Source organism: Crinia signifera, chromosome 1 (assembly GCF_055691185.1).
Source record: "Crinia signifera chromosome 1, ASM5569118v1, whole genome shotgun sequence".
In the NCBI taxonomy this organism is placed as follows: domain Eukaryota; kingdom Metazoa; phylum Chordata; class Amphibia; order Anura; family Myobatrachidae; genus Crinia; species Crinia signifera.
In genome coordinates this window covers 245,141,183-245,167,393 of record NC_139217.1, presented here as the reverse complement: position 1 = coordinate 245,167,393, position 26,211 = coordinate 245,141,183, and the positions used below count along the sequence as shown (strand labels likewise).

The 26,211-nt window shown below is 41.9% G+C and overlaps 1 protein-coding gene across 2 annotated transcripts in view; it reads right to left on the bottom strand.

The window, feature by feature from the left end:
- CORO2A (coronin 2A) overlaps positions 1 to 26,211 on the bottom strand; it is a 154,129-nt gene that overhangs the window by 115,389 nt on the left and 12,529 nt on the right. Inside the window, exon 1 of one of the 2 annotated variants that reach the window (XM_083179616.1) lies at positions 18,019 to 18,102. The exons of the other annotated variant lie outside the window; for it this stretch is intronic. The gene's annotated coding sequence lies outside the window, so the exon portion shown is untranslated. Of the gene's footprint in view, positions 1 to 18,018; positions 18,103 to 26,211 lie in introns of those variants that run through there. 2 annotated transcript variants of the gene reach the window in all.

Below are 26,211 nucleotides of genomic sequence, written 5' to 3'. Positions count from 1 at the left end.
TTAAAGGTATATACCTCTACTCCCATCTTCGGATCCCCTACTTGCGCTGTGATTTTTCAGCCGCAGTGAGACCAAGTGAGAGCCGTCCCTTGCTGCCGCAGCCGTGGTCCCAGCTTCCAGTCGGATAGTAGGCGCCTGGTTCTCAAAGTGTCTTTTTGCGTGAGGGAGTGGGCAATCATATATTTTTCTCGGGTAATAAAAACGACTTTGTGTGGCAATACAATATTGAGGAGGCTTGCTGGGACTCATAGTTCCACAGTAAAAGACAATAGTTTTTATTCTATTTATTTTTTTACACTTCAATCAGCCCGGTGACCACCACACACCAGGGACAGCACCAGGCTTGAGCCTGGTCAGGTAAGTCCTGGAGGGGGGGGACCCCTTAATTGGGGGGGGGTCCCCACTCCCCAGGGCCCCTGGCCAGTTGACCGGGGGGACTATAAAAAGTCTCCCCCCGGCTGTGGCATTACCCTGCTGGCTGGTTTGGCCTGGGGCTGGTTCTTAAAATACGGGGGACCCCTAGTCATTTTGTCCCCTGTATTTTAGGAACCAGCCCCGGACCTGGAGCCTGGGGCTGGTTTTAAAAAACCAGCGAAGCCCTATTTGTCGGGTTTCCTGATTTTTTAATACCAGCCCCGGCTCTTACAAATGGTGCTGGTTACGGCAGGGGGGGGGGGGGGCATGCCATTTTTTTATGTGTAAAAGGGTACCCCTTTCCCACTGCCGAAAAAACTGCTTTTAAATGGGTAAAACTCTGCTTTTTACCCGTTAAAAAAAACACTGTATTTTTAAACAGGTACAGCAACCTGGAGCATTCCCACTGCAACTGTACCCGTTTACAAAGCCTAAAAAAACGGCAAATTACCATTTAAGTGAGTGGGAAAGGGGTATAAGTCAATCATAAAAAAACTACAATTTCTGAGCAGTTTTTGAAAAAAATATAAAGCCCCATACACCCAGGGGCGATTTCTGCATTTGTGCTAAGCAATGTAGTGTAGGCGATTTATTTTCATTGAGCTTCCTGGTCAGCTAGACTGCCTATACACACACAGAGATGTGTGCTGAGCGATCTGTGCAAACCACTGTGTTCTTTATGCACATGCAGGCGATCTATCTAGATTTTGACTGCATGTGCTAAATATGTGAGTTGGCGATGGCGATGCGCAGGACCGTGAATTTCCATTGCTATGGGGTATACACACTATTTTTGCCTCTAGAAAAGAGGCAAAAATTGCCCTGTGTGTATGCCCCTTTAGCCAGTTAAAGGAGGTATTCAATGTTTCCCATACCCCTAAGTGGTTAATCTTCAGGTCATCTAATCACATGTATTTTCTTCTCCCTGTATAGCACAGTTCACAGGTAGGTCATGAACCGCTAAACAGCATGCTCTGGTGCAATACTTACTTTTCCATGGCACACTGTAAAACTTGTGAATTCTAATTATGTTTAAACCTTGCAAGACGCTCATCATCTGCTGATCCGCTCTGCCAGTCCCTCCATTGGTTACCTGTATCTTACCGTATTCAATACAAAACACTTCTACTAACTTATAAAGCTATTAACCATACTGCACCAGCATATATCTCTCTACTTATCACAAAATATCTCCCATCTCGACCACTCCGCTCTGCACAAGATCTGCGTCTCTCTTCTGCACGGATCACCAGCTCCCATTCACTATTACAGGACTTTCATCGGGCTGCTCCCATCCTATGGAATGCCCTTCCACGCACAATAAGACTCTCCAATAGCCTCCAAACATTCAAGCGTTCCCTGAAAACTCACCTCTTCAGGCAAGCCTATAATGTTTAAGTTCTACATGCATAACCCTCTGAGGCACTTATGTATTATATAGCTACCCTTCTGGACTTGTAACTTGGTGGGACTGCTATGGTATTACTGGTGCCTGTCCTTGTGTTTCCCCCTATATCCCTATAGATTGTAAGCTTGCAGCAGGGCCCTCCTACCTCCAAGTCTGTATGTTGTTACCCAGTTTGTTTTATCACTGTCTACTATTGTAAAGCGCAACGGAATCTGCTGCGCTATATAAGAACCTGTAAATAAATAAATAATAAATAAATAAAGCAAACTCTTGGATGGACATAGCTTTCATATTGTTTTATTTTGCATAACATTTGCTGTAGTTTACAGCCTTCATGATAAATGTATTTTCCAGTTTGTCAATGTATAGTACCAAGGTTTTTTATTCAAGATACACTGTACAGTGTTAATGTTAACAAAAAAAATATATATATATTTAGTGAATACTAGACCATGGCTGTTTGATATGTGTATTCCTTGCCACCATACCATTGTGGCAAGGAATATACATGTGTTGCAGTTGCTTCACAGTACAGATCAGAGCCGGCCTTAGGCATAGGCAAACTAGGCAATTGCCTAGGGCATTTGGAATGCCTAGGGGCATCAGCAGCTTCTGCTGATTAAAATGATATGCAGCATGCCTATATTCTGTGTGTGAGTGAGGCTGTATCTGCATATGAAATAGTGTATTCATGGAAATCACTGTATCATAGCATTATCTATGCAGGTACTAATTTGAGTGGCCATGCCCCTTCCCAGCAAGAACACACCCCTGTTTGGGCTGCGCACCGAATGTGTGCACTGTTTCTATTTGAAATATTGCGGGTAGGAGCACCAAAATGATGACTGCTATGATGAGGGTTGATAGTGCTGGGAAAGGGGAGCAGGGTCAGAGGCGGAACTAGTGGCGGTGCTAAGGGGCACCAGCTAAAATCTTGCCTAGGGCGTCATTTAGGCTAGGGCCGGATCTGGTACAGATGGACATTGACCAAAAACATACTGAAAAAGCAATCCAGAAGTTTTAAAGGCAAAGAAATTAAGTATTCTGCAATGGCCGAGTCAATCATCTGATCTGAACCTGATCGAGCATACATTGCCAAATATAATGATAAAGACAGCAAGAGCCATGAACAAAGAACAAATAACAACTGAAGACAGCTGCAGTAAAGGCCTTGCAAAGAATAACAAAAGGAAGAAAACCAGCATTTTGCATGGTCCATCGGTTCCAGATTTCAGGCAGTCATTGCCTGCAAAGGATTCTCCTCAAAATATTAATAAATTAACATTTTATTCATGATTATGCTAATGCATCCAATAACATATGAGCCCCTGAAAACAGGGAACTGTGTATCATATGGGCTCAATTCCTAAACATTTATGTTTGTGCAACCCCTTTAATAAAAGCTGGAAGTCTTCATTCCAATTGCATCACCATTGTTTGTTTTGATATAAGATGTAATGGTATACAGAGCCAAATGTAGAAAAATTGTCTCAGTATCCAAATATATATAGACCAAAATTTATAATAGTACCCTTTTAAGTATGTATGCACCTGGTAGTAATTGTTCTAAAAGGCGTACTCTTACAAATAACAACCTTTACAAAATCAGGGCAGAGGGCACAGCTTACAGCAGGAAATGTAAAGGCAATGGTGGTGGGAGTATTATACAACACACACAATATGCCATGCGACTGTGGTTGCCAAAGTAGTCCATGACATTGGGCTGAAACATAAAAAAATAAAGTCCTGAAGAGACAAAATGGGATTTCTGCTTGAAGTAAAAAAAAAAAAAAACGATGTATGACTCATTGGCATTCTCTGTAGTAGAGGTACTATAATGCACCTGCTCTTTATTCATATCATATGAATGGTTGAGCCTTTCCTGTTATATTTTAGACCAAAATGAAAATTAACCTAAACAATAATTTCTACAAAGGATGTGCCCTTTATTGTTGATAGTAAACAATAGTTATATTGACAGACACGCACTACCACACAATAAAGATGAAATGTAGAAAACAACTAGATAAATAGGTAATGGCACTAACTAAAATGTATAAATGGAAATTCACACTAATCAAACATGAAAGAAACAATGCTTACAAAGACTAAGATTTATTCTATTTAAATTATATCCAGGAAATTTGATCAGTTTCATTTGTGTAGTAGCATTGCATCATCTCGGGCAACATCTGCTTAATGCTATTGTTGCTGTAATTGCTTTAGCACATTGTAACCCTTCCTTATCCGCCAACTAAATGGTGAGGCCCTCAACTACATTGAACAAATACATCATAATAAACTACCAGGCAAGTGAAAAATTACAGCCTAAATTTTCAATCCGAATATTTTTTATGTCCCCCCAATAAACCACTTCTCAAGAGTCACTAAAACATACAATTACTGTTTTACTTCATACAATACACTTAAAGTGGCCATAGACTTCTGCGACTACTCGCAGTATATAACCTTAGGATCCCCCTTCAGTTGCCCAGGGCCTTCCCGGGTGGCAGGATCGCATGCAATGTGATGCATACGTCCCAACCTTGCTGATCTTGAAATCAGGACTTTTCACGCTGAAGGCGGAGCCAGTCTGTAAAGGAGTGGGGCTAAAGGGGATGGTGGGTGGGGATTCAGGCAAAGGGGGTGGGGCGTATTGCTGTGACCCCTGTTTTTATAATTGTTAGAGGCCTGCCCAGCACTCTCCTAGCGACTGGGTGGCCCTGGCTCCCTGCCCTCCCTCTCTCCCCCCTGCAGTGAAGAGATGCTGTGCGCAGGCACATGGCATCTCTTCAGTGTTCAGAGCAGAACAGCTGTGATCTCTTTCTCCCCCCCCCCCCCCCCCCGCAGGACATTGCCACCTGTGGAAAAGACAGCTGGACAGTCTCCAAATAGCGGGACTGTCCCGCTGTAATCGTAACAGTTCGGAGGTATGGTGATGTATCACATGCGACCCACATTACCTCGCAATTCCAGTCTTTTAGCCCTTCCCCCTCACATCATCGCTGCATTTTATCTTGGTTTTATTATTACCCTCCCACCTGACTAGGATGTGGGTGGGATGCAGGAATGCCATGCATCCTTTAGGGCAGTGATGGCTAACCTTGACACTCCAGTTGTTTTTGAACTACACACCCCAGCATCAGTTTTAGCATGGCCAAATAGTAAAACTGTAGCAGGGCATGCTGGGATGTGTAGTTCAACAACAGCTGGAGTGTCAAGGTTAGCCATCACTGCTTTAGGGGCTGTGGGGTACTACACTAAAAATCTGAAGTTTCCCAAATTTTCCAGGAGGGTAGCGGAGTATGCCCCAAACCCCTTTAACAACCACTAAACATTACCATGCGGGGACAGTGATTAGTCCCAGGAGGTCACACCTGTATTAATTGTAAATATTAGGTGAGAAAGTCAAGAGAACAATAAATCCCTTAAGCAACTTTCAGATCATGTCCAACAAATGGGAGCAGATCCTTACCTGAACTCATCTTCTCAAATGGGAAGTGTCCCACAACCACATACATGGGGCATTACAACAGGTATGCAGTACCATAGCCCACCAACCGAAGCAATGCCACCATCACATTCACAGAATAAAAAATGTTTTCAAACAAATAAAACCAAACTCTACAATCCAATCCTAATAAGGCCTGCAAAGTTACTCCTCCTCATAATGCCGACATATATGCAGATCCCAGTCATCTTGCTTCTATTTTGCTCCCATATTGGCAGCCCCTTATCCTGTATCTTACTGGATTCCGTTCACTGCCCTTGTGGCACACGGACTAGTGAGAGGCAGTTGGGACACCAAGGGGTACAAACTTGTTTTTTCACTACTATACTAGCTCATGTGTAAAACAATATACGTGCATGACATTATTGAAGCTAATTAGCTCATGTTATTGATAAATTATTGGGTCTCCTGAAAGTGGTTGACACCACCTTACTATAAATATTCTCGCCATTTTTAAATGTTGTTATGATATATTTTTTTCATTATATATAATTTCTTTCACTGTATAACAACACTTATTAAATTCAGCTCATTCTATTGATGACCCAAGTGATTCTGCGGAAGATTACAAGTGGTGTTCATCTTATTATATAAGCTGATAAACTTTATCACTTAAGCATTAAGAAAAATTTTGAATAAAAATACTTTTTACTAAATATTTCCCATATGTGTAGCTGTGTACACCATTTGTGCTTAGCTGCAGTCCTAACACTAATCTGTTTTCACTATTACCTCTTAGTGGTTTGTTTGAGAGTATAAGAGTATATGTAAGCATGTAAAGGTATTTAGCTACTCTTAAAGGGACAGTAACCTGGACTATTTGAGCACAATTGTAGTCCAAGGTTGCTCAACCTATATCTCTCATTGTCTATCAGAGGGTATGTTGAGTCATTAAAAGGACAATAACCTAGACTCCATCTTGCGAGATACATTTTTATTGTGTACATTACCATCTTTACCCCATATTGAACATCAACTCACTCTCATAATAACAAACATCCACTTAAAGTGTGCTCAGAATTAGGTCAACCCTGTCTATCCTTGACTATTCCCCTTCTCCCCCTCTTCCTCTGTAATTTAAAAAAAAAAAAAAAATTTCATCTTTCTAATTTTTCTTCGTTTTCCAGGTGAGATCATTTACGCATATTGTATTGTCTTCTTTCACCCATGTGTACGAAATTGTAAATCAATTTTACAGCAAAAGTTAGTGCCCCTAAAAAGAGAGTTATCTTTTTTCTTTTTCTTATTTATGGTTACCCATAACTCTAGGGAGCACCACCAACGAGTTAATATATAATATTTATATTGTTATTCTAATATAGTTGGTTCATTCATTTTGACCTTATGCTATAGTCAGTGCAAGCCATCTCTTCTCTTTTTGATATATGCTTATTCACCCAGCCTCCTCTATGTACAACAGTCTTATGGGGCATACACACAGTTAAAGCCCCATTTCTAAGCGATCTGACTAGATTGCTTAGAAATGAAGCACGGATCGCTCAGTGGGTATGGCGGCCGATGACGGTATTTCATAAGCAGCAGCACCTACTCTTAAACCAGACATTTCTACCACTGATCAGTGTACTTCTCAAGAAAACGTCTTCTAAAGCTATTGAAAACACCTCAGAAATCCTAGTATATGTAGGAACAACTAATGACACTTGCCCAGCTAATTCATCTTAGATTGATGTATCTTACATAACAAGAATCTCAGTAGCGTAACTATAAAAACAGTCCCCCCCCCCGCCATAAATTTTGGTGGCGCCCCCCCACCTGGGTAAAATGAAGCCCCCCAACCCTGCCTTAACCCACTGGTGCTGCTTGCCATTGCTGCCGCCGCCGATGTATGGTCGGAACCGCAGATCTACTTGTCTGCGGTCCCGGCTCTCCTCCTGGCTGGATCCTGCAGTACTAATAAGAAAATAGCTTGCACAAAATGTCCGCCCCCAGTGTCCTCAAAAAGTGTCTGCTGTTAAGGGGGCGAACATTTTGTGTGAGCTGTTTTTTCATTAGCACTGCAGGAGCCAGCCAGGAAAGTCGGGACCGCAGACTAGTAGATCTGCGGGTCCTGACTCCCGGCGGCAACGGTAAGCAGCACCAGCAGGCAGTGCAACGCATCGATAGTCCCGCAGATCCCCGGCGCCCACACCTACTCAGCGCCTCCCCGCGACCGTGGGGTCTGCGGGACTATAGTTACGCCACTGAAAGATCTGCTACTGACTAAATCTGTGTAAAACAATGCCAAAACAAACAAACCTGCATTGAGGACCTCTTCATAATGATAATTACCTCACTATCCCTAAGGGAACAACAAAGGTAATTGGAAACAATACATGGAACAAATTGGTTTCATGAGAAACTGAAGCAAATCGTGATCATGGCATCTTGATGTTTGCTAAATCCCATGGAATATTTTACCCAATTTATGAGTTATGGGTATATCAGGTGCCTTGTGTGCCATTACCTGACTTCCTAAACAATATTCACTTTTTAAATTACACAGTAACAGTCATGAACCTTGTAAAAATGGAGTTGCAGCACCCTGCAGCCTGTACCATGTTGCCATGTGCTCAGAGGGCAGGGTCAGCACATGGTGGATCCTTTCTATACGTGTCAGTGCAGCTTTAACATCTAAATATTATTGTACTAATAGGAGAGGCTGGCTGTAAAAACAGTACTAGGTTACCAAAGACAACAGTTGCAACCATGATTTGTTATTGGACATTGCAAATAAACATAATTATATTGCTTCCTTCATAATTAACATGGATTAATTGTTTTAGACATAGTTTGAAACACCTTCAGCAAATATTAGGTCTGTGTGCACTAGAAGCAGCCATGAGGTAGGTTAAATAGACCATGCAAGGAATCATGCTTAAGGCATGATGTAAAGGTAAAGAAGATTGTGAACTTGCCTAAAAATACAATAATTTTATTTCAACAGAAACCTGATTAATTGTTGCTGATTAATAGTTATTCCGCAGGAAAAAAAACTCATTCTAGAATTTCTGTATGACTACTATAGATTGGTCAATTTACTGTAGGTCATGCACACCAACTATCCCAGAATGAACAGAAGAGGAGAGTCCCAAGTGACAAGGTGCTCTCAGACTCCCAGAAGAGTGGGCCAGTCTACCACATGTCTCCCAGGGGTTTGATAATGCATTGATATTCATGTGCATCATTGTGGCCCCTCGGCAAAATGCAGTAAATTGCATCTTCGAACAGTACAGTGGAGGAGCTACAATGCAATTGTGGAGCTCATGTGGAAAATTTACCAAGATGGGATGTTGCCCATAGCAACAATCAGATTATATCTATTATTTTCCAGTTGGTGCTAAACAGATAAGAAGTAGAATCTGTTTGGTTGCTAAAGGCAACATCCCATCTCGAATAGAACTCCCATCTTAGTGAAACATATCATTTTGATTTCACTTTCTGTAATTTAATCTGTCAAGTGCCCTCTAGTGATCACTGGGGACACTTCACTTCACAATAGGGTAAGGAGTATTAAGCCTTTTATATACAGCGATGCATTGCACACCTTTAAATAAATAAAAAATAAAAAAGGTTTTCTGGGAAGCTAATGCATGGCATGGTGGAAAACTAAAGTGAAATGGAACAGGATACTTATTATAACCACCAAACAGACACGGCATTGATCAGATCTAGGCTTCAAAGTCTGGTAGTATGTTTCTAAATTAAAGGGCTTTGTACAGTAATTACGGAGCACAAAAATAAGAAAAAAACTAAATGGATTATAAATATGGTGTGTGCATTTCCACTGATCAGATTTATTACTGTACTTCATTTTCTTTCATTTGATTTGGCTCTATGTGGATACCTCAAACTTTTTTGGGAAAATAATTTCAACAAACTTTAATGTCATTTTGGAAAAATGTTTGGGTTTGTACATTTGTGACTGCAAATAAAAATTGATTACAATGTTTGAGATGCCCGCTATCAGCATTGTTACATACTGGAATACTGCTCGGTGCTTAGAAATGTGCACCAGCCATCTCAATTACAGTAACGGTATAGGGGGTAGACAATGTCTAGTTCAACAGTCACTAGGTTGACCACTAATGGTTGACAGTGCATATGTTGACACCTGAAAATGGACGACACAAGCGTAAGGTCAATATAAGTTTAATGTTGACGTGGAAATGGTAGACACAAGCTTTAAAACGTATTTTTTTTTTGGGGGGGGGGGGGGGGGGGGTTTGGGGTGTCCAAGTCGACATGGACACCATGTAAATGTACCCCATCCCGTTGCATGGCTTTCTGCACTTGCATTAACCTTCCAGTAAGTCACACACTTATAGTATTTTGGCAAAACAAAACTCATCACAAAACAGCAAACACTTGGACATTAAAGAGATGGACAGTGACAGCAATAAGAGGTCTCTGATGTTCAAACACACGTTAACAATACTGATAAGAACAGATGAAAAATGATAGGGTCTCTGTACTATGAGAGAGATAAAGTGGGCGGAGATAAATACCAGCCAATTTGCTACTAATTGCCATGTTACAAGCTGTGTTTGAAAGTAGCTGATTGGCTTGTACGTTATCTCACTCTCCAAGGCTTAGTACATAGACCCCAAAGTGCCAACCAATCAGCTCCTAATTATAATTTTTCAAACACAGGTCCAGATGCACTAAGCTTCAAAGGTGATAAAATGGAGAGTGATAAACAGCCAGCCAATCAGCTCCTATAGTACCTGCCATGTCACAGACTGTGTTTTAAAAATGACAGATACAGTAAGAGCTGATTGGTTGGTTGTTTATCACTCGCCTTTTTAATACTTTCGAAGCTTAGTGCATCTGGCCCACAACCTGTAACAAGGCAGTTAGGACCTGCTTAGCTGGTACTTGACTGTTTATTGTATCTCTCTCCAAAGCTTAGTACATATACAATTAAAGAGAAAAAAAGGAAAGGGTGTCACTGTGTGGTGCACAGGAGGTGAATTTCACATAAAATGTAACCTTTATTGATTTCTTTATAAAATGTTGCGAAATATTGACATAAAATATACACAAATTGACACGGACAAACGTATTAAAAAGGATACTCGATCCTCACACAGGGGTTCCCCCGCGGCACTATCTCCCTGAAATAAGTTGGTTCTTCTTAAACAGCACACGCTACTCAAAGTCTCTAAAACATATATATATGTATTTTGGCTGCAGCCTCCTCATGAACAATAATGATTTGTGGTTTATCATCAGTGGAGATTTAATGAGGGGTTTGCAGTGACGTGAGCAGGCACAATGGATTGGTACAATATCTGGCGGTGTGTACTGTTCCACAGACCCAATTTGTGGGCGAGGGATGTGTACCGGCTCAGACTACTTCCCTGAGTCAGTTAGGTGCAGCATACGGACTGTGTTTCCGATGCTGATCACCTGCCGCTCAGTGGGAGATCGTCAGCCGCGACCGCTATGCAGTGTTAAGCAGGGATCGTGGTGTACACGTATAACACCTCCGACACCTTGCCACTCAGGTACCAGAGATCAGACGGTGATAGGCGCCACACCGCTGCTCTGTCAACACGGGCCCAGTGTCGACTGGCGTCCGTGGGTAGCGCTGCCGTTTTAAGCTAAACAGAAATCAAAATACATTCATGGGGAGAGGGGAGCAGGGGGGATGCACATACTGTGGGTACAATGGTATGCGTACGCTTCGCAAACAAGCGTCCTGAGAAGGGATGTGTTTGACCTTACATTAAAAAGGCAGGCATTTTGAGGACATTGATTATATCATGATTAATATGTCGCCAGCACTTAAGGCCATTCCACAAAACCAGTTCTAAAATAATTTTTTAAGGGTGGACTAGGCGCTGGTATCGGTGCATAGCTTCTTAATGGGAGTACTTGGAAGGTAACCACAGTGATACTCAGCATGTAGCACTTTTTCCGAGATGAGATCACAAACTTAATTGTCGGACCTTGTATAATTAATAAAAAAAAAAAAAAAAATTAGGGGGAATCCCAGTTCACTTTGATTTTGATTTCTCACTGTTTTTAATAGGGACTGTGCAGGAGCAATAGTTCTATAGATAAGAGGAGCAATGATGGTGGCAAGCATAACGCTATGGTTGACCTTGTGTGTCTTTTAAACCGCTGAAGTGCAGAAAAGCAAACAAAAAAGAAGTTCTTTCCCTTCAGCAATCCCCCAGCCAGTTAGACCCTGACATTAAAGGTGTAGAGTCCCCAAACCGGACCAATGCACAGTATCATAATGACAGAGGCGAAATACGTAAACAATCTCCTCACCAGCACAGCGCGTTTTCACATACTGTAGTGTGCTATAACACAAAAGGGGACATACATATATTAAAGTACATTTGCAAAATTAAAACCTATTAAATAGCAAAATATTCGGTACTTGTTTCCTAGCACGGCCACACCGATTTACATCGGGGTGGTCGTGTCGGAAAAATCGGGTCGATCGCATGCGATTTGGTCGCATGCGATGCGATCGACCCGATTTTTTGATTGAATGAAATGTAAATCGGGTCCCTGGGACCCGATTTTACATTGGATTCAATGTAAAATATTCCCAACCCCCCCAAATTTAACGGTGTAAACCCCACCCCACGATAGAATGTAAAATATTCCCAACCCCCCCAAATTTAACGGCGTAGACCCCACCCCACGATAGACGCCAACCCGAAGCGTGGCGAGCGCAGCGAGCCCGCGAGGGGCGGCGGTGCGCGTCCTCCGACCTTTTCATTCCCCTACTATCCACGTCGGCGTGGAGTTGAGAATAGAATAGTGTGGCGAGCGCAGCGAGCCACCGAGCCCGAAGCGTGGCGAGTGCACGCGTATAACTTCACAGGTATACGCGTCCCCTCGCGGGGCTCGCCACGCTGCGCTCGCCATGCTTCGGGTTGGCGTCTATCGTGGGGTGACGACGGGGACATCTATAATGTGAAATGGGTCATATTGGCCCATTTCACATTTTTTCACGATTTCAATGTTAAAAAATATTTTAACATTGAAGCCTATGGAAAAATCAGGGGCATCGCGTCGGGACCATTGTTAATGGTCCCGACCGACGCGATGCCCCCGATATTTTACCTTTCCCGACACGATTTCAATGTTAAAATATTTTTTAACATTGAAGCCTATGGGGAAATCGGGGGCATCGCGTCGGTCGCGTCGGGACCATTGTTAATGGTCCCGACCGACGCGATGCCCCCGATATTTTGTCTTAGCCGGCCAAATGGACCTGATTTCAAAGGAAATCGGGTCCATCGCGTTAATCGTGTACCTTAACTTAAGGTACACGATTACTACCGATTGTGGCCATGCTAGGAAACAAGTACCAAATATTCTTCTGCTCTTAGCTGTAGCCACACGGTTTGATTTGCATTAGCAATTTTGACTACAGTATATAGTCAAAATTGCATAGCACATAGTGCATAATACGCCATGCTCTGTAGCACCCAATCCCGATTTGATCCCGATGTGCGGCCCCGCAGCATCAGAATTGGATGTAGAAATAGACTGTGCACAGTCAATTTCTACTAGAGCAAAAGGAGGGCCATGCTGCTCAATGCAATAGCACTACGGTAGCAAATCGGTATTGGTAGCCACTTTAAGCAGTTAGTATCACAAAAGCCTCCGGGTAACAGAGAAAGGGGTTTCTTTACTAAGCTTTGGAGAGCGATAAAGTATCCATTAACCTGCTCCTAACTGCAATGTTTCAGGCTGTGTTTAAAAAAATAACAGCTGGTTCGTTGCTATATCTGTCCACTATTTCTCCCCACGGTTTAGTAAATAGACCTCGATATAAGGAGACAAGTCAGCCAAAAGAAACAGCTTATGATCTAATATAGGCTATAAGGAAGATCTTTGTAATAAAATAAGGCATGTAAAGATGCGTAAACACTGGGTAATATTTTATACAATATCACTGGTTCTTTTGAAACAGTGACTGTGCCCATTAAAACGTCCGGGCTCGCCACCGTTTAAGGTGATCCTCTCCGTCTTTTGACGGTCGAAGAATACTTCCAAACTTTGAAAACAAGGAGGGGAATTGGGCAGAAAGGATGGCTTTTCCTCAATGAAAATAAGCCATCCTCTCCATACAACCCCCCCTGTTGCCGCATTGAATACACCCCAATGTCTAGTGTGTATAGACCATAAGGCTATTTAATCAGCTTATTTAAAAAGAGTATATAGGCTAAAAGGGTCTTTTAAAAAAAAAAAAAATTTGGGGGGAGGGGGGTGGGTTTAAAAATAATATATTGCAGGAAAAAAATTATTTTGCAGGATATTTTTTTATAATTGCTTGAAAAGGAAATGTATTATTTATTTTTAGGAATGTATTTCTTTTTGTTAGGGGATTCATTTAAGAATAATAATAATAATAATAAAATTAATATCAATGTTACAACCGAGTCAGCACTGTCAAATTGTTACCTTTCAGCATTGCTTGGTTAACTAATACTGCTTTCACATTGCAGAAATGGGTAATGACACGGTCTGAGCCTTGAGACCTTTCACATTGCAGGTGAAAACCATTTTAAAAATCATTTAATACCATTCAAACATTCAACCCGTTTAACCCCCAAGGCACACGTTTCAAGCCATTGAAATAGAGCTGTTCAAACTGGCCAAAAAACGGCTTTGAACCGTGTAGGACTCTGCTTTTTAACCGTGTTGAAATACCGGTTAACTTTAAACGGTAAATCAACTCTGGCACTTTCACATTGCAGCCTTAAACGTTTTAAAATGGAAAAAAAAAACGGCAATATACCGTTTTAAAAGTGCGATGCGAAAGGGGTATTACAGTGATAATGGTTTGGAGGGCTCATCTCCAGATATAGGGTGAAATTTACTAAGATGTGATATACACTTCACAGGTCATGTTGCTATGGCCAACCAATCACATCCTGTCTACTATCTTCTAGAGGGTGTTAAATAAATAAGAAGTAGATTCTGATTGGTTGCCCATAGCAACATGACCTGTGAAGTGTATTTCACATCTTAGTAAATTTCACCCATAGTGTTCATTCTAGCACCTGCTATCTTTGAAAACCAATGCAGTTCCTGTTCCCTGCCTGGCGTGTCGCTGTCTGCTGTCGTGTTTCTAGCACAGGTCTGGTTTGCATATCAGTGCTGATATACAGACCACACTTTGCTAGAAGCAATACAGCAGACAGCGACACCCCTGGCAGGGAACAGGAACTGCATGGGTTTTCAAAGATGGTGGGTGCTAGAATGAACACTAAGATACCCGCTTATGTTCTACCTTTTTGGGCAGTATTCAATGAGAATACTCGGCATGTGCAGCGAATCCTGTTTAGGATTCGCTGCACAGTTGGCGTGTTCTGGAGGGCTGGAGCATTCGCTGCCAGCCCTCCCTGTCGCCCTATTCAACGCCGCATAGCTTGCTGCCCCTGACGGCGATTCTTAACCCCTGCGCCGCAGGGAGCTGGGGGATGGCGGCAGGCAGTGAGATGGAAGCCTTCCTGCCTGCGCCGGACACTGTGGGGCAGAAGCAGGGCTCCCAGGGACACAGGCAGCAGAAGCTGCCCCCCGGGAGAGCTGGCAGGGGACTGGGATAGGGAGCTGCTGCACTGCTCCTGCTTGTGCATATGTAATGAGCAGGAGCAGTGTGAAGTGAATATATGAATATGTAATGAGCGACACTCAGCTCCCGGCCCCCTGCTGGCTGTTATGTGTAAAAAAAAAATGATATATATATATATATATATATATATATATATATATATATATATATATATATATATATATATATATATATATATATATATATATATATATATATATATATATATATATATATATATATATACATACACACACTTGTTTCCTAGAACGGCCACAATCGGGGGTAATCGTGTACCTTAACTTAAGGTACACGATTAACCCCGATGGACCCGATTTCCTTTGAAATCAGGTCCATTTTGCCGGCAAAGGCAAAATCGGGTCCATCGCATCGGTCGGGTGCATTAACATGGCACGCGACGCGACCGACGCGATGGACCCGATTTTGCCATAGGGTTCAATGTTAAAATATTTTTCACATTGTAATCGGGAAAAAATGGGAAATGGGCCAATATGGGCGATGACGGTGACACACAGCGAAAATCACTTAGAAAGCAATTTGCCATCTAATCATTGAATACACTCATGGCGAATCACATTGAAAAACCCATTTAATAACCATAGCGAATTGCGGAGACTATCAGACGGTGAATTGTCCATCATTCACTGTTCGCCATCGGTGAATATTGCATGTTGAATAGGGTGAATCACTTTTTCAGTAAAAAGATTCACCTTAGAGCACGAAAATAGCACACATTCACCGTAGAACATGGCAAATCAGCCTCATTGAATACTGCCCTTTGTCTCAATGGGGTTTATTCTAGTCCATTCTTTCTGACAAAATCCTTCTTAGATGGACAAAACCATGTGCACTGCGGGTGGGGCAGATGTAACTTGTGCAGAGAGAATTAGATTTGGGTGGGGTTTTTCTTCAAAGTGAGATCTATATTGAAGTGTAAAATCATGCAGTCAGTATTTTCCCTGCACAGAAACAAAATAACTCACCCAAATCTAATTCTCTCTGCACATGTTACATCTGCCCCCCCTGCAGTGCTCATGGTTTTGTCCATCTAAGAAGGATTTTGTCAGAAAGAATGAACTAGAATAAACCCCAATGTTATGCATAGAAGCAAGAGATGGCCTGGACCATATTAATTAGGAAATATTACCATAATGAGATCTGTTTCCTATAGTTAGCATTTAATGTGAGTGACAAAACTTCTACAGCTGAACTGAATAATAAAGAATATATTTAATAGTAGAGTATTTCCTAGATGGTGTCAAATGTGTTAAAAGTGGACACATGTTGCAATTGAATGTTCATGCACCTTCCTGATGTGCTGCATTAGAACCTCCCTTGGAAAGCATTCTATGCGCCTACATTCCCCCAACATCGATCAAGCTGCACACCATCTCTCAGGAGATGCCTCTGCGGTGTTGACTTTGGAGGATTACTAGACAAAATGATCAAATTGCTGAAGTATGAAACTATTTAGTAGTATGGTCCCCTACCGTCGAAATCCGATACCAACATATTTGAAAGAAACCTACGGACTCTGCCCGAGAGTATTTATTGCATCTAAAAATGCATTTAATTACATGTTTCCAACTATAAACCAAAGTTAATAAAGTACAGTGTATGGAACAAAGGTTGTGAATGGCCAGATCTCACTGCTTTTCCGTATATTGCATTATGTCATTGACGAGAAAAGGCAAATAAATGACCATAAAAAGGAACAAGATTCCGTATGTGTACTTCATAAACAGCATGTGGGACGGAGAGCGATCATTACACGTTATTTTAGTCATAACACTACTTTATCTTAACCATCATTGACTCTTTTGTAAATCGAAATTGCATATTGACGTTGGAATATGTCATCCATGTCATCCAATAAGTGCTTTCATGTACTAAGAAGCTAAGCTACCATCGCCAAATCCATATTAGCCTTTCACATACAGCAATAGTCTCACATAATACTTATCTGTATGAAAACTTAAACAACCTTGCTGCTATTTCTTATTATTACAATCCATTTATACCGATATTATACTATAAATTATATTTGGGAAAGGACCAGTGTACATTAAAAACCTATACGCCACTACTTACCTGCTGCAAGGCGCTCATTCCTGATGCATGCTGAAGAGCCATTTGAATGTCTTAATTTATGACTTAAGCCCGTTCTCCTTTCTTGCCAGCGACTAATCTCCCACTTACAGGTCACGTAAAGGAGGCTCTGTCCGTCATTGCTTTTGAATTACTGTAAAAGCCCACTGAAATCAACCTCCCCAGGAAAATAATTCAGCTGGCCTTTAAGAGGAAGTACACAGCACCACAGGCAACAGTCATTGTGAAACTGGAAGCTTTATTGCATTGTATTTATCTGTTCATGTCAATAAATCTAGCCTATGGAAACATACATAGACGTGCATTATCTTAATGCTCATTGGATGTCAGGATACATCAGTTTATCCAGAACATTATTTAGACCCAGATCTGCATTATTTACAATAAGAATAGACCTTCCCTTTATCCTCCCTTCCTCCATTCTAGCATTTATTCTGTTCATAAACTGAAAACAATTTATAAACTTTGGCCACTCATATTTTCCATGTTTCCCAGCATAGGAAGAGTAATGTCTTTTTCGTGTTAAAGGTACAAAGATTTCACCAGTCCACACCTTTCCACATTTGCAAGTTGGGACATTTTAGGTTTATTCTCCCATTTAACTAAACACACCTGAATTGTAAATAATTAACCTGCCCAGTTTTCCATACATCTAGAACTATTGGGCGATGTGCGGTTATCAACATTTTGCAATACATGGTGTATTATAGAGTAAGAAACAGCATAAACGTATAGGATCTTCAGTGTTTGTGTATAGTTTTAGATTACCAGAATTGCAGAAAACTAATTCCAAAATGCTAAATCACTTCTGTCTCAGTGAATCATGTAAGAGATCAGAAACGGGTACCAATGTGATTGGGCAGGTTCCCATGCAGCGTTCCAGGCCAAGGGATAGCTCCATTTTCTCAAATGGTAGCCTTGGATACAATATAAAGCAATATTTCATGTATAATTGAATAGGTTACATACAAATTAAACGGATCATCTAGTCCAATGGTCAGGGAACTCGGTCCTCATTACCACACGCAGTGCATGTTTTGCAGGTCTCCTCACAGAATCACAAGTGAAATAATTAACTCCACCTGTAGATTTTATAAAATGTGTCTGTGAGTAATTAGTACACCTGTGCACCTGCTGGGTTACCAGCAAAACATGCACTGTGTGGGGTAATGAGGACCGAGTTCCCTGACCACTGATCTAGTCTTCCCTTTTAGGTTAACACCAAGACAGAAATGTGCCTATATTTATTTAGATAAAAGGAAATAATAAATAAAAAAAACAATTAAGATCCCTTCTAGTGCCCCCTGCAGCTCATGAATTCAACTTTGGTCTCATCTCCCCTGAAGCATTTATGCTACACTAATTTGAAGTCCACATGCTCGGGTCACAGAAAAAAAAAACCCTGAAAATGTGACGACCTTTTCCATGTCAACCTTTTGTCACTATTGACCTATTGACTGTCCACCTAGACATGGTCTATGAGATAACCCACACCCCAATCTTGTACCCTGACAGCCTGCAGCATGAATTGGAACAATTGTCAGCTGTGTCTCCTGTATAAGGTGAGTTCCATTTAATATTTAGCCCATTTCCTCTGTCTTTCAGCTTAATGTTACATTTGCGCTGTTTTCCTTACTTGGATAGCTGTTTTTAGCCTGGACTTCCTCTGTATGTTGGAAGAGGTTACGGTATAGATGATAGACAATATCTAGGTCGGCAGTCACTAGGCTGACCACTAATGGTCAATAGTGACTAGGTCGACAACGAAAAAGGCTCGATATACAGTAGATCAGCGGTTCTCAAACTGTGGGTCCCAACCCCAAAGTGGGTCCCGACCACCTCAGCATGGGGTCACGGCTCCATGTAGCTGACAGACAGGCTAATTAGTCTGTTGAGTGGGGGACAAGGGACTACTCATTAAGTAAATACCCACTGATTCCCTCTTCCATACCCCTGTCAATCTTTTCCATCCCCCCATTACTCACTGCCTCCCCATCACAATAGCAGTCACTTCACTGACAACATGTGGCGGCCATTCTGCGGTAACTTGGTGGGTTCCTGTAATAATTTTTATTGTCTTACAAGGTCTCAGAGCAACATTTTAAGAACCCCTGCCTTAGATCGACAAAAGCTTATGGTCTCCTCGCATGGGTCGCTGCATTCGGCATACTATTATATTCTCACTCACTTGAATAGTAAAGTATGTAAAAGCACCTGTTTTGAAAAAAATCATAAAAAAGGCATGTCGACCTTTTGACTGTCATCCTTGCCTATGTCAACCATAAACTTGCGTCGATCTAAGGTATATCGATCCAGTTTAGGTGTCGACCTAGTCACTTTCGACCATTAGTGGTCCACCTAGACATTGTCTATACCAGTGGTTCCCAAACCTTTTTGAATCACGGCACCCTAGACCAGGCATTCCCAACCACGGTCCTCAAGGCACACCAACAGTGCAGGTTTTAGCGATATCCAGGCTTCAGCACAGATGGTTTAATCAGAATCACTCAGATACTAATTAAGTCACCTGTGCTCAAGCCTGGATATAACTAAAACCTGCACTGTTGGTGTGCCTTGAGGACCGTGGTTGGGAATACCTGCCCTAGAGCATCAAAATGTTTTCAAGGCACCCCTAGGCCAAATGTTTCTTATTGAGAAATTTAGAATAAAAATAAATTAAATTAAATTAAGTACATTGTGTTTATATGTCACAGTTATGTGGTGAGGGACAGGATTTGCTCCTGTTTGTCCACATATATTATGATTGGCAGCCACCAGCACTAGATTTGCCTGTTACATTGACCATTAATAATATGAATTGATCCTGGTCCACCAACCCAAGGCACCCCTGCAAGTGTCCTGAGGCACCCCAGGGAGCCTAGGCACACAGTTTGGGAACCACTGGTCTATACCTTGACTGCCTACTGTTGGAAGAGCAGCAAATACGGTGAAATGGGCAATAAAACAACATAAATCTAGATACAAATTTATCTGAATAAGAGCTGTGTAAAATGAGGTATGGTAATGTGGCAGATTTTAATTTCTCATTTATTTTTAAAGCATTGTTACAACTGACAAGAACAAAATATGTAACTGTCACCGCTAATAACACTAAGATAAAGTAGAATCAGTTCAAATAGAAAAGGTTAAAATGAATATTTATTACATTTTGAATGTTAACATGCAGGCATTTGCACAGTGCTGTGATATGCCTGGGTAAACATGGGCCTTAGCAGTGCAGAATATTTGTTTACCTGTATATAATATGATTGTTCTAACCACACAGAAAATTGCCCAAGGCAAAGAGAAACTAGCGTGTAATGCGTTCTGTGCAGGTGCATTCATAATAATGCTAAGCAAGAGAATGACTAATGCTGTGTACACACAGTACAATTTGACATTCGATTTTGACTATATAATCAAAATTGAATCGGTATTGCATAGACATCAAATGGAAATAGAACATGTTTTTAAGCTTTCTATCCTGATTCAATGCCAATGCGTGCTCCTGTTCAGCTGAAATCGAAAAGCCAAATAGACAGTGCAGCAATGACTATATAATGCAGAATGAATGTAGATAGTATGAATTGAATGTAAACGGCACATGAGTTAGCAAAGATTGCATAACAATCAAATCTAAAGGGCCCGCCGTCTCTGTCCCTGCGTCACCCCGCCGTCTCTGTCCTTGCGTCACCCCGCCGTCTCTGTCCCTGCGTCACCCCGCCGTCTCTGTCCTTGCGTCACCCCGCCATCTCTGTCCCTGCGTCACCCCGCCGTCTCTGTCCCTGCGTCACCCCGCCGTCTCTGTCCTTGCGTCACCCCGCCGTCTCTGTCCCTGCGTCACCCCGCCGTCTCTGTCCCTGCGTCTCCCCGCCGTCTCTGTCCCTGCGTCACCCCGCCGTCTCTGTCCCTGCGTCACCCCGCCGTCTCTGTCCTTGCGTCACCCCGCCGTCTCTGTCCTTGCGTCACCCCGCCGTCTCTGTCCCTGCGTCACCCCGCCGTCTCTGTCCTTGCGTCACCCCGCCGTCTCTGTCCCTGCGTCACCCCGCCGTCTCTGTCCTTGCGTCACCCCGCCGTCTCTGTCCTTGCGTCACCCCGCCGTCTCTGTCCTTGCGTCACCCCGCCGTCTCTGTCCTTGCGTCACCCCGCCGTCTCTGTCCCTGCGTCACCCCGCCGTCTCTGTCCTTGCGTGACCCCGACATCTCTGTCCCTGCATCTCCCCGCCGTCTCTGTCCCTGCATCTCCCCGCCGTCTCTGTCCCTGCATCTCCCCGCCGTCTCTGTCCCTGCGTCACCCTGCCATCAAAATTCACGATTTGCCACACATACATTTCATCTTAATCAGTGTGGCATAACGTATACGTATCACCTACTGTATATGTGTCCGATTTTTTCTCTCGTTATACGCTGAGCGACCTGTGAGGGCCAGTGTTTTCTGGTGAGAACACTGTCCCTGACTGATTAATAACCAGCGTGCTGGTTATTAATCGAAAAGGCAATAACGACGTGCGGGGCTGCGCATCGCTAACCCTATGGCCCTACACCCGGAGCGACGTAGGGGCATTTTTTGAGCGATGTAGTAAAATCACTCAGAAAAATGCCTCCATAGTGCCCTTCACACTCCTGAGAGATTTGAAATCTCTCATGCTGAATCTCCCGTTATGAATCTCTGGCACAAATCTCTGCGTATGTAGGGTACTTTAGTCGAATAACAAAGGAATCTCACCGTGTGTACACATCATAAGACCTACTTGCAATGACTCCAATTGTAGAGCCCATCCTCAGAGCACAGTTCGTTACTTGGATTAGCATTTATGATAACATAAAATAAAAGGAATTTCTTATTCTCATCTGTTTATAAATGAGAACTGTAATAATTATTATTATAACTATAACTATATTATTAACCTTTATTTGTATAGGTGTTAACATGTAGCTATTTACAGAGACTGTATTAATTTAGTTCAGTCCCTGCGCCATTATAGCTTACAACTGTCTTGCTTTAGGTGGGACAGGCCTATTCTTATGGCAGAATGGTGACAGTGATTTTAATTGTCTCCAGTGGAGACAATGTAGCCTATGCTTTAAGCGAGGTGACCTTAGGACTGTACAGTAAAGGCCCATACACACTGGGTGACTTTGAGCTGAAAGTCACTCAAAACAACAGGTTTTGAGCTCAAAGCTGCCCAGTGTGTATGGCCCGGTGATGAGCGCTGCCGCAACATCACCGGGAGAGCAGCTCATCTGCTGGTAATACCAGCAGACGATTGGCTTTCAGGGCGGCTTTGCATAGCGCTCTGCTATGCAACGCCGTCCTCCCCCCTCCGTCGGCAGGGTGAAAGCCTCTCAGTGTGTATGCACTGAGCAGCTTTCCCCGCAGCGATGACAGCGGTCATCGCTGTCCAAACACGCTGGGCATAGTCGCCCAGTGTGTATGGACCTTTAGGCTGTTTTCAGATGCATTTGTGCTAGCCAAAAGGAAATTTAAGAGTTCAAGTTTTAATTTTCCACCATGCACATTCCAGCTTGAGTCACAATTCTGCAAAAGTAGAAACTACGGAATTCTTCAGGTGTTCTCAAAGACTGGAATGCACATTTGTGCTGTAGGCAAATATGTGCATTCTAACAAGATGGCAGGCATCACTATATTTATAGACATATATATGAGCCAACCACGGAATGCTGAAAGGAATAGTACCATGGGGCTGATTCTGTGGTGAAATAAAGCTAAGAAGCAAGTAACTTTGTTGCGGAAACAAACCATGTTGCAATACATTTTTGCATGCACAGTAAGAATTGGCTTATTTTCCATGTAGCCCACAAATACCTACAGCAGTGGTGTCAAACTTTTTTTTTTCCCTCCAGCCCCGGATATGCCACTTAAGAGAATCCTGATGACCGCTGTGGAAGCCAGGAGACCAGGTAAGTATGAAAGTATGGTGTCAAATTCATGGCCCTCCAGCTGTTGTGGAACTACACATCCCTAAAACTATGGCAGGGCATGCTGGGACATGTAGTTCCACAACAGCTGGAGGGCCATGAATTTGACACCATACTTTCATACTTACCTGGTCCCCTGGCTTCAACGGCGGCCTTCAGGATTCTCTTAAGTGGCATATCCGGGGCTGTAGGGAAAAAAAAAAAAAAATAACAAACCCCCCAGGAAAGAGGAACTGCACAGGTTTTGAGAGGTGCAGAGATCTAGAATGACCAATACCTATAATTTAATACCTTCATGTCCAGTATACCAATGAATGGCATTGGTAGTTCTATATGAAACATACATTTTGCATTAAAGGTTCATTTTATTTTAACGTGCAAAATAATTTTGAGTACAAATAAATTATTGGCTTTAGAGGAGACTTAAGTTGCCACATGTTATATTGTGGTCCGCTTTGTTAATAAAAACAGTATAGTAATAAAAACAAGTTCCAACTCATTCAAATAAAATAAAACAGCAGCAACTATTTTAATATAATGTTTGGTTATTTATTTTATAGGCATGTTTGGGCAGTAATGTGTGACACATGAATTTACCGAGAGGCATGTTATACTGAGCAGACAAAGCATTAGTCTATTTCATTATGTTAATAACTTGACATTGCTACTTACTGCCTATAACAATATAATTTACAATACATGTTACTTGTGTAATCCAATTTATATGTTCCACCTTTTATTACAATAAAGATTGCTCTTAAAATCACATAGTCAAAGCCAAAAAAAAAAAGGTATGATTAATCTCAAGGAGAAAAAAAAATAGCCTTTGACATATACAAGCATTGTACTACAATAGAATCAATTTAAAGCTTAGCGATTCATTTAGAAAATGAGCCTGCTTACCAACGTAGCACTTACGGGGCATACACACGGGGCAATCTTTTGCGGTTTTCTATATGATCTGTCTAGATCGCTTAAATTGCTTTGTGTGTACACCCCATAGTAATGATGATGATGATGCGCAGTCCCCCCCTTCACCATCACCCCTTTAGATCATTAGTACGTGCAGTCAAAGTCTAAATAGATTGAGTGTATGTGCATAAAGAACACTGAGTTAGCACAGATTGCCCATACACGCATCGCTATGTGTGTTTGGGCGATCTAGCCACGGGGAAGCTCAAGGACGGTTTCCCTAGCCTACATCACTCAGCATTAAACTAAGCACCCATTGCCCTGTGTGTATATCCCTTTACTTTATCACTGTACTAACTTGGACAAAATTAACCTTAATGAAAACAATCAGTGAACGTCTGTGTCAGATTTATATTTGCATAGAGAGCAATGACCGTGAACGGACAAGACACACAGATCATCCAGGTAAAGGTTGCTAGTGTATGCAAATATGAAAAAAAAAAATCCAAAATCCGCAAAAATCCCTAATCCAAAATGCTTGTGGTCCCAAGCATTCACATAAGGCATACTCAACCTGTATTAGGCACTTTTTAATCCACAATATTGTGGGGCAGAAGGTGAATGGTCACACCAGACATTGTCATATAATATACGTAGCCTCGGTAGGAAGCGCACAATTACTATTGTGACTGTGAGAAGAACAGGTGGGTAATTTGATGAGAGAGGACAATGCCAGGTGCAAAACAGAATATAAACCAGGATAACAAACACTGTTAGTACAATGACCTGTACAACTAAGCCATAAATGTATTGGAAATATATTCCAGTATACAGTACAGTAAAGTATTCTAGTATCATCACTAGCTGGCACACAACATATATATATATATATATATATATATATATATATATATATATATATATAAATATAAAGCAACTAGTCCATGTTTCTATGGGCCCTTTTATGTAAATTTGTAGCAATGGGTTTAATACAATATGAGTACAGCTAGAGATGGATCATCCTTTGTGTAGCCTAGGCTTCCACTTAGACCTAGAGGGCAGTGATATTGGATTGACCCAATATCAAATCAGTATGTTGCAGTTTATAGTGTTATGGGGCCTACACAGGGGGTGACTGTGCTGAGCAATCTGAGCAATGCTAGATCGCGCAACACACAGAACTGCACAGCGATGTGTCAGCAATGTCTGCTGAGCAATCTGTTCTCCGATGAAACCACTGGCCCTGACCGGCAATCTGACTAAATTTATCATGCATGCAGGAACTTAATCATCCAGCGAAAGGAGAGCAGCCGGGAGAGACTAGTCCGGAGCACTGCAAGGCGCAGCCCAAGAATGGAAAAGAGTCTAATAAGGAGCGCCGGGTAACTGACAGGAGGAGACGGACACTGGAGACCTACGCCCCCTACAGAGAACACCGGACCACATATAGGCATGCACAGGAGAAGAATCCACCGGGCACCTCAGGGGATACAGGACAGGTTACCCCACCGCTATATCTAACCTGTAAAGGGCAGTATTTCCAAAAAAGGATGTTTAAACAGGAGTTTGAATGGGAGAGCTGGCAAACACATCCTACTCCTAGCTACTCCAGGCCACGCCCCAATAATCATATTCTTTACCGAAAAATATAAACTATAACTGAGAGGATTTGTTGTAAAGGCAAAAGGTATTGCCAAAATAATGCATCTTATCTACAGTTATTTATTTTTTAAGCTAACTGATCAGGCTAGCCATCCGGTATTATACTGATTAATCCAATAGATGTAATGCAGCAATTGGTGCCAATTTATGTACTAAAAGAATAATTAAAACTAGATGTACTCATTTACCAATCTCAGCAGAATAAAGTCAGTTAATGACTGGCACAGCATCACCACTAAGCCAATGGGAAGATGAGGACAAATTTTTATTAGGCATCTATAAAACTACAAGTTTGCTTGGCCAATACTACACTGATTTCAGTTTTTATGGTCTAATTAGGTTTCACTGACTGGACTTTGCATTCAAATAACATGAGCAAAGGTAATGTTGATGGTTTGTGTTTGCCCACTATCGACTTTGTGCAGATATAAACCAGTAAAACTACCAAGAAGATAATAAAAACTTTTGAATAATCTCTTACTAATTTAGGTCTACTTTTTAAAGTAGATAAAAGAAATAGAATAATAAGATCATTGCACATACAATTCTACTCAGTCAGTACTAACAGGGTGTGGTATATTTGCCCAACAGTCGGGATTCCGACAGTCATTAGTCAGACGTCGGAATCCCGACTGCACAGCGGGAGGAG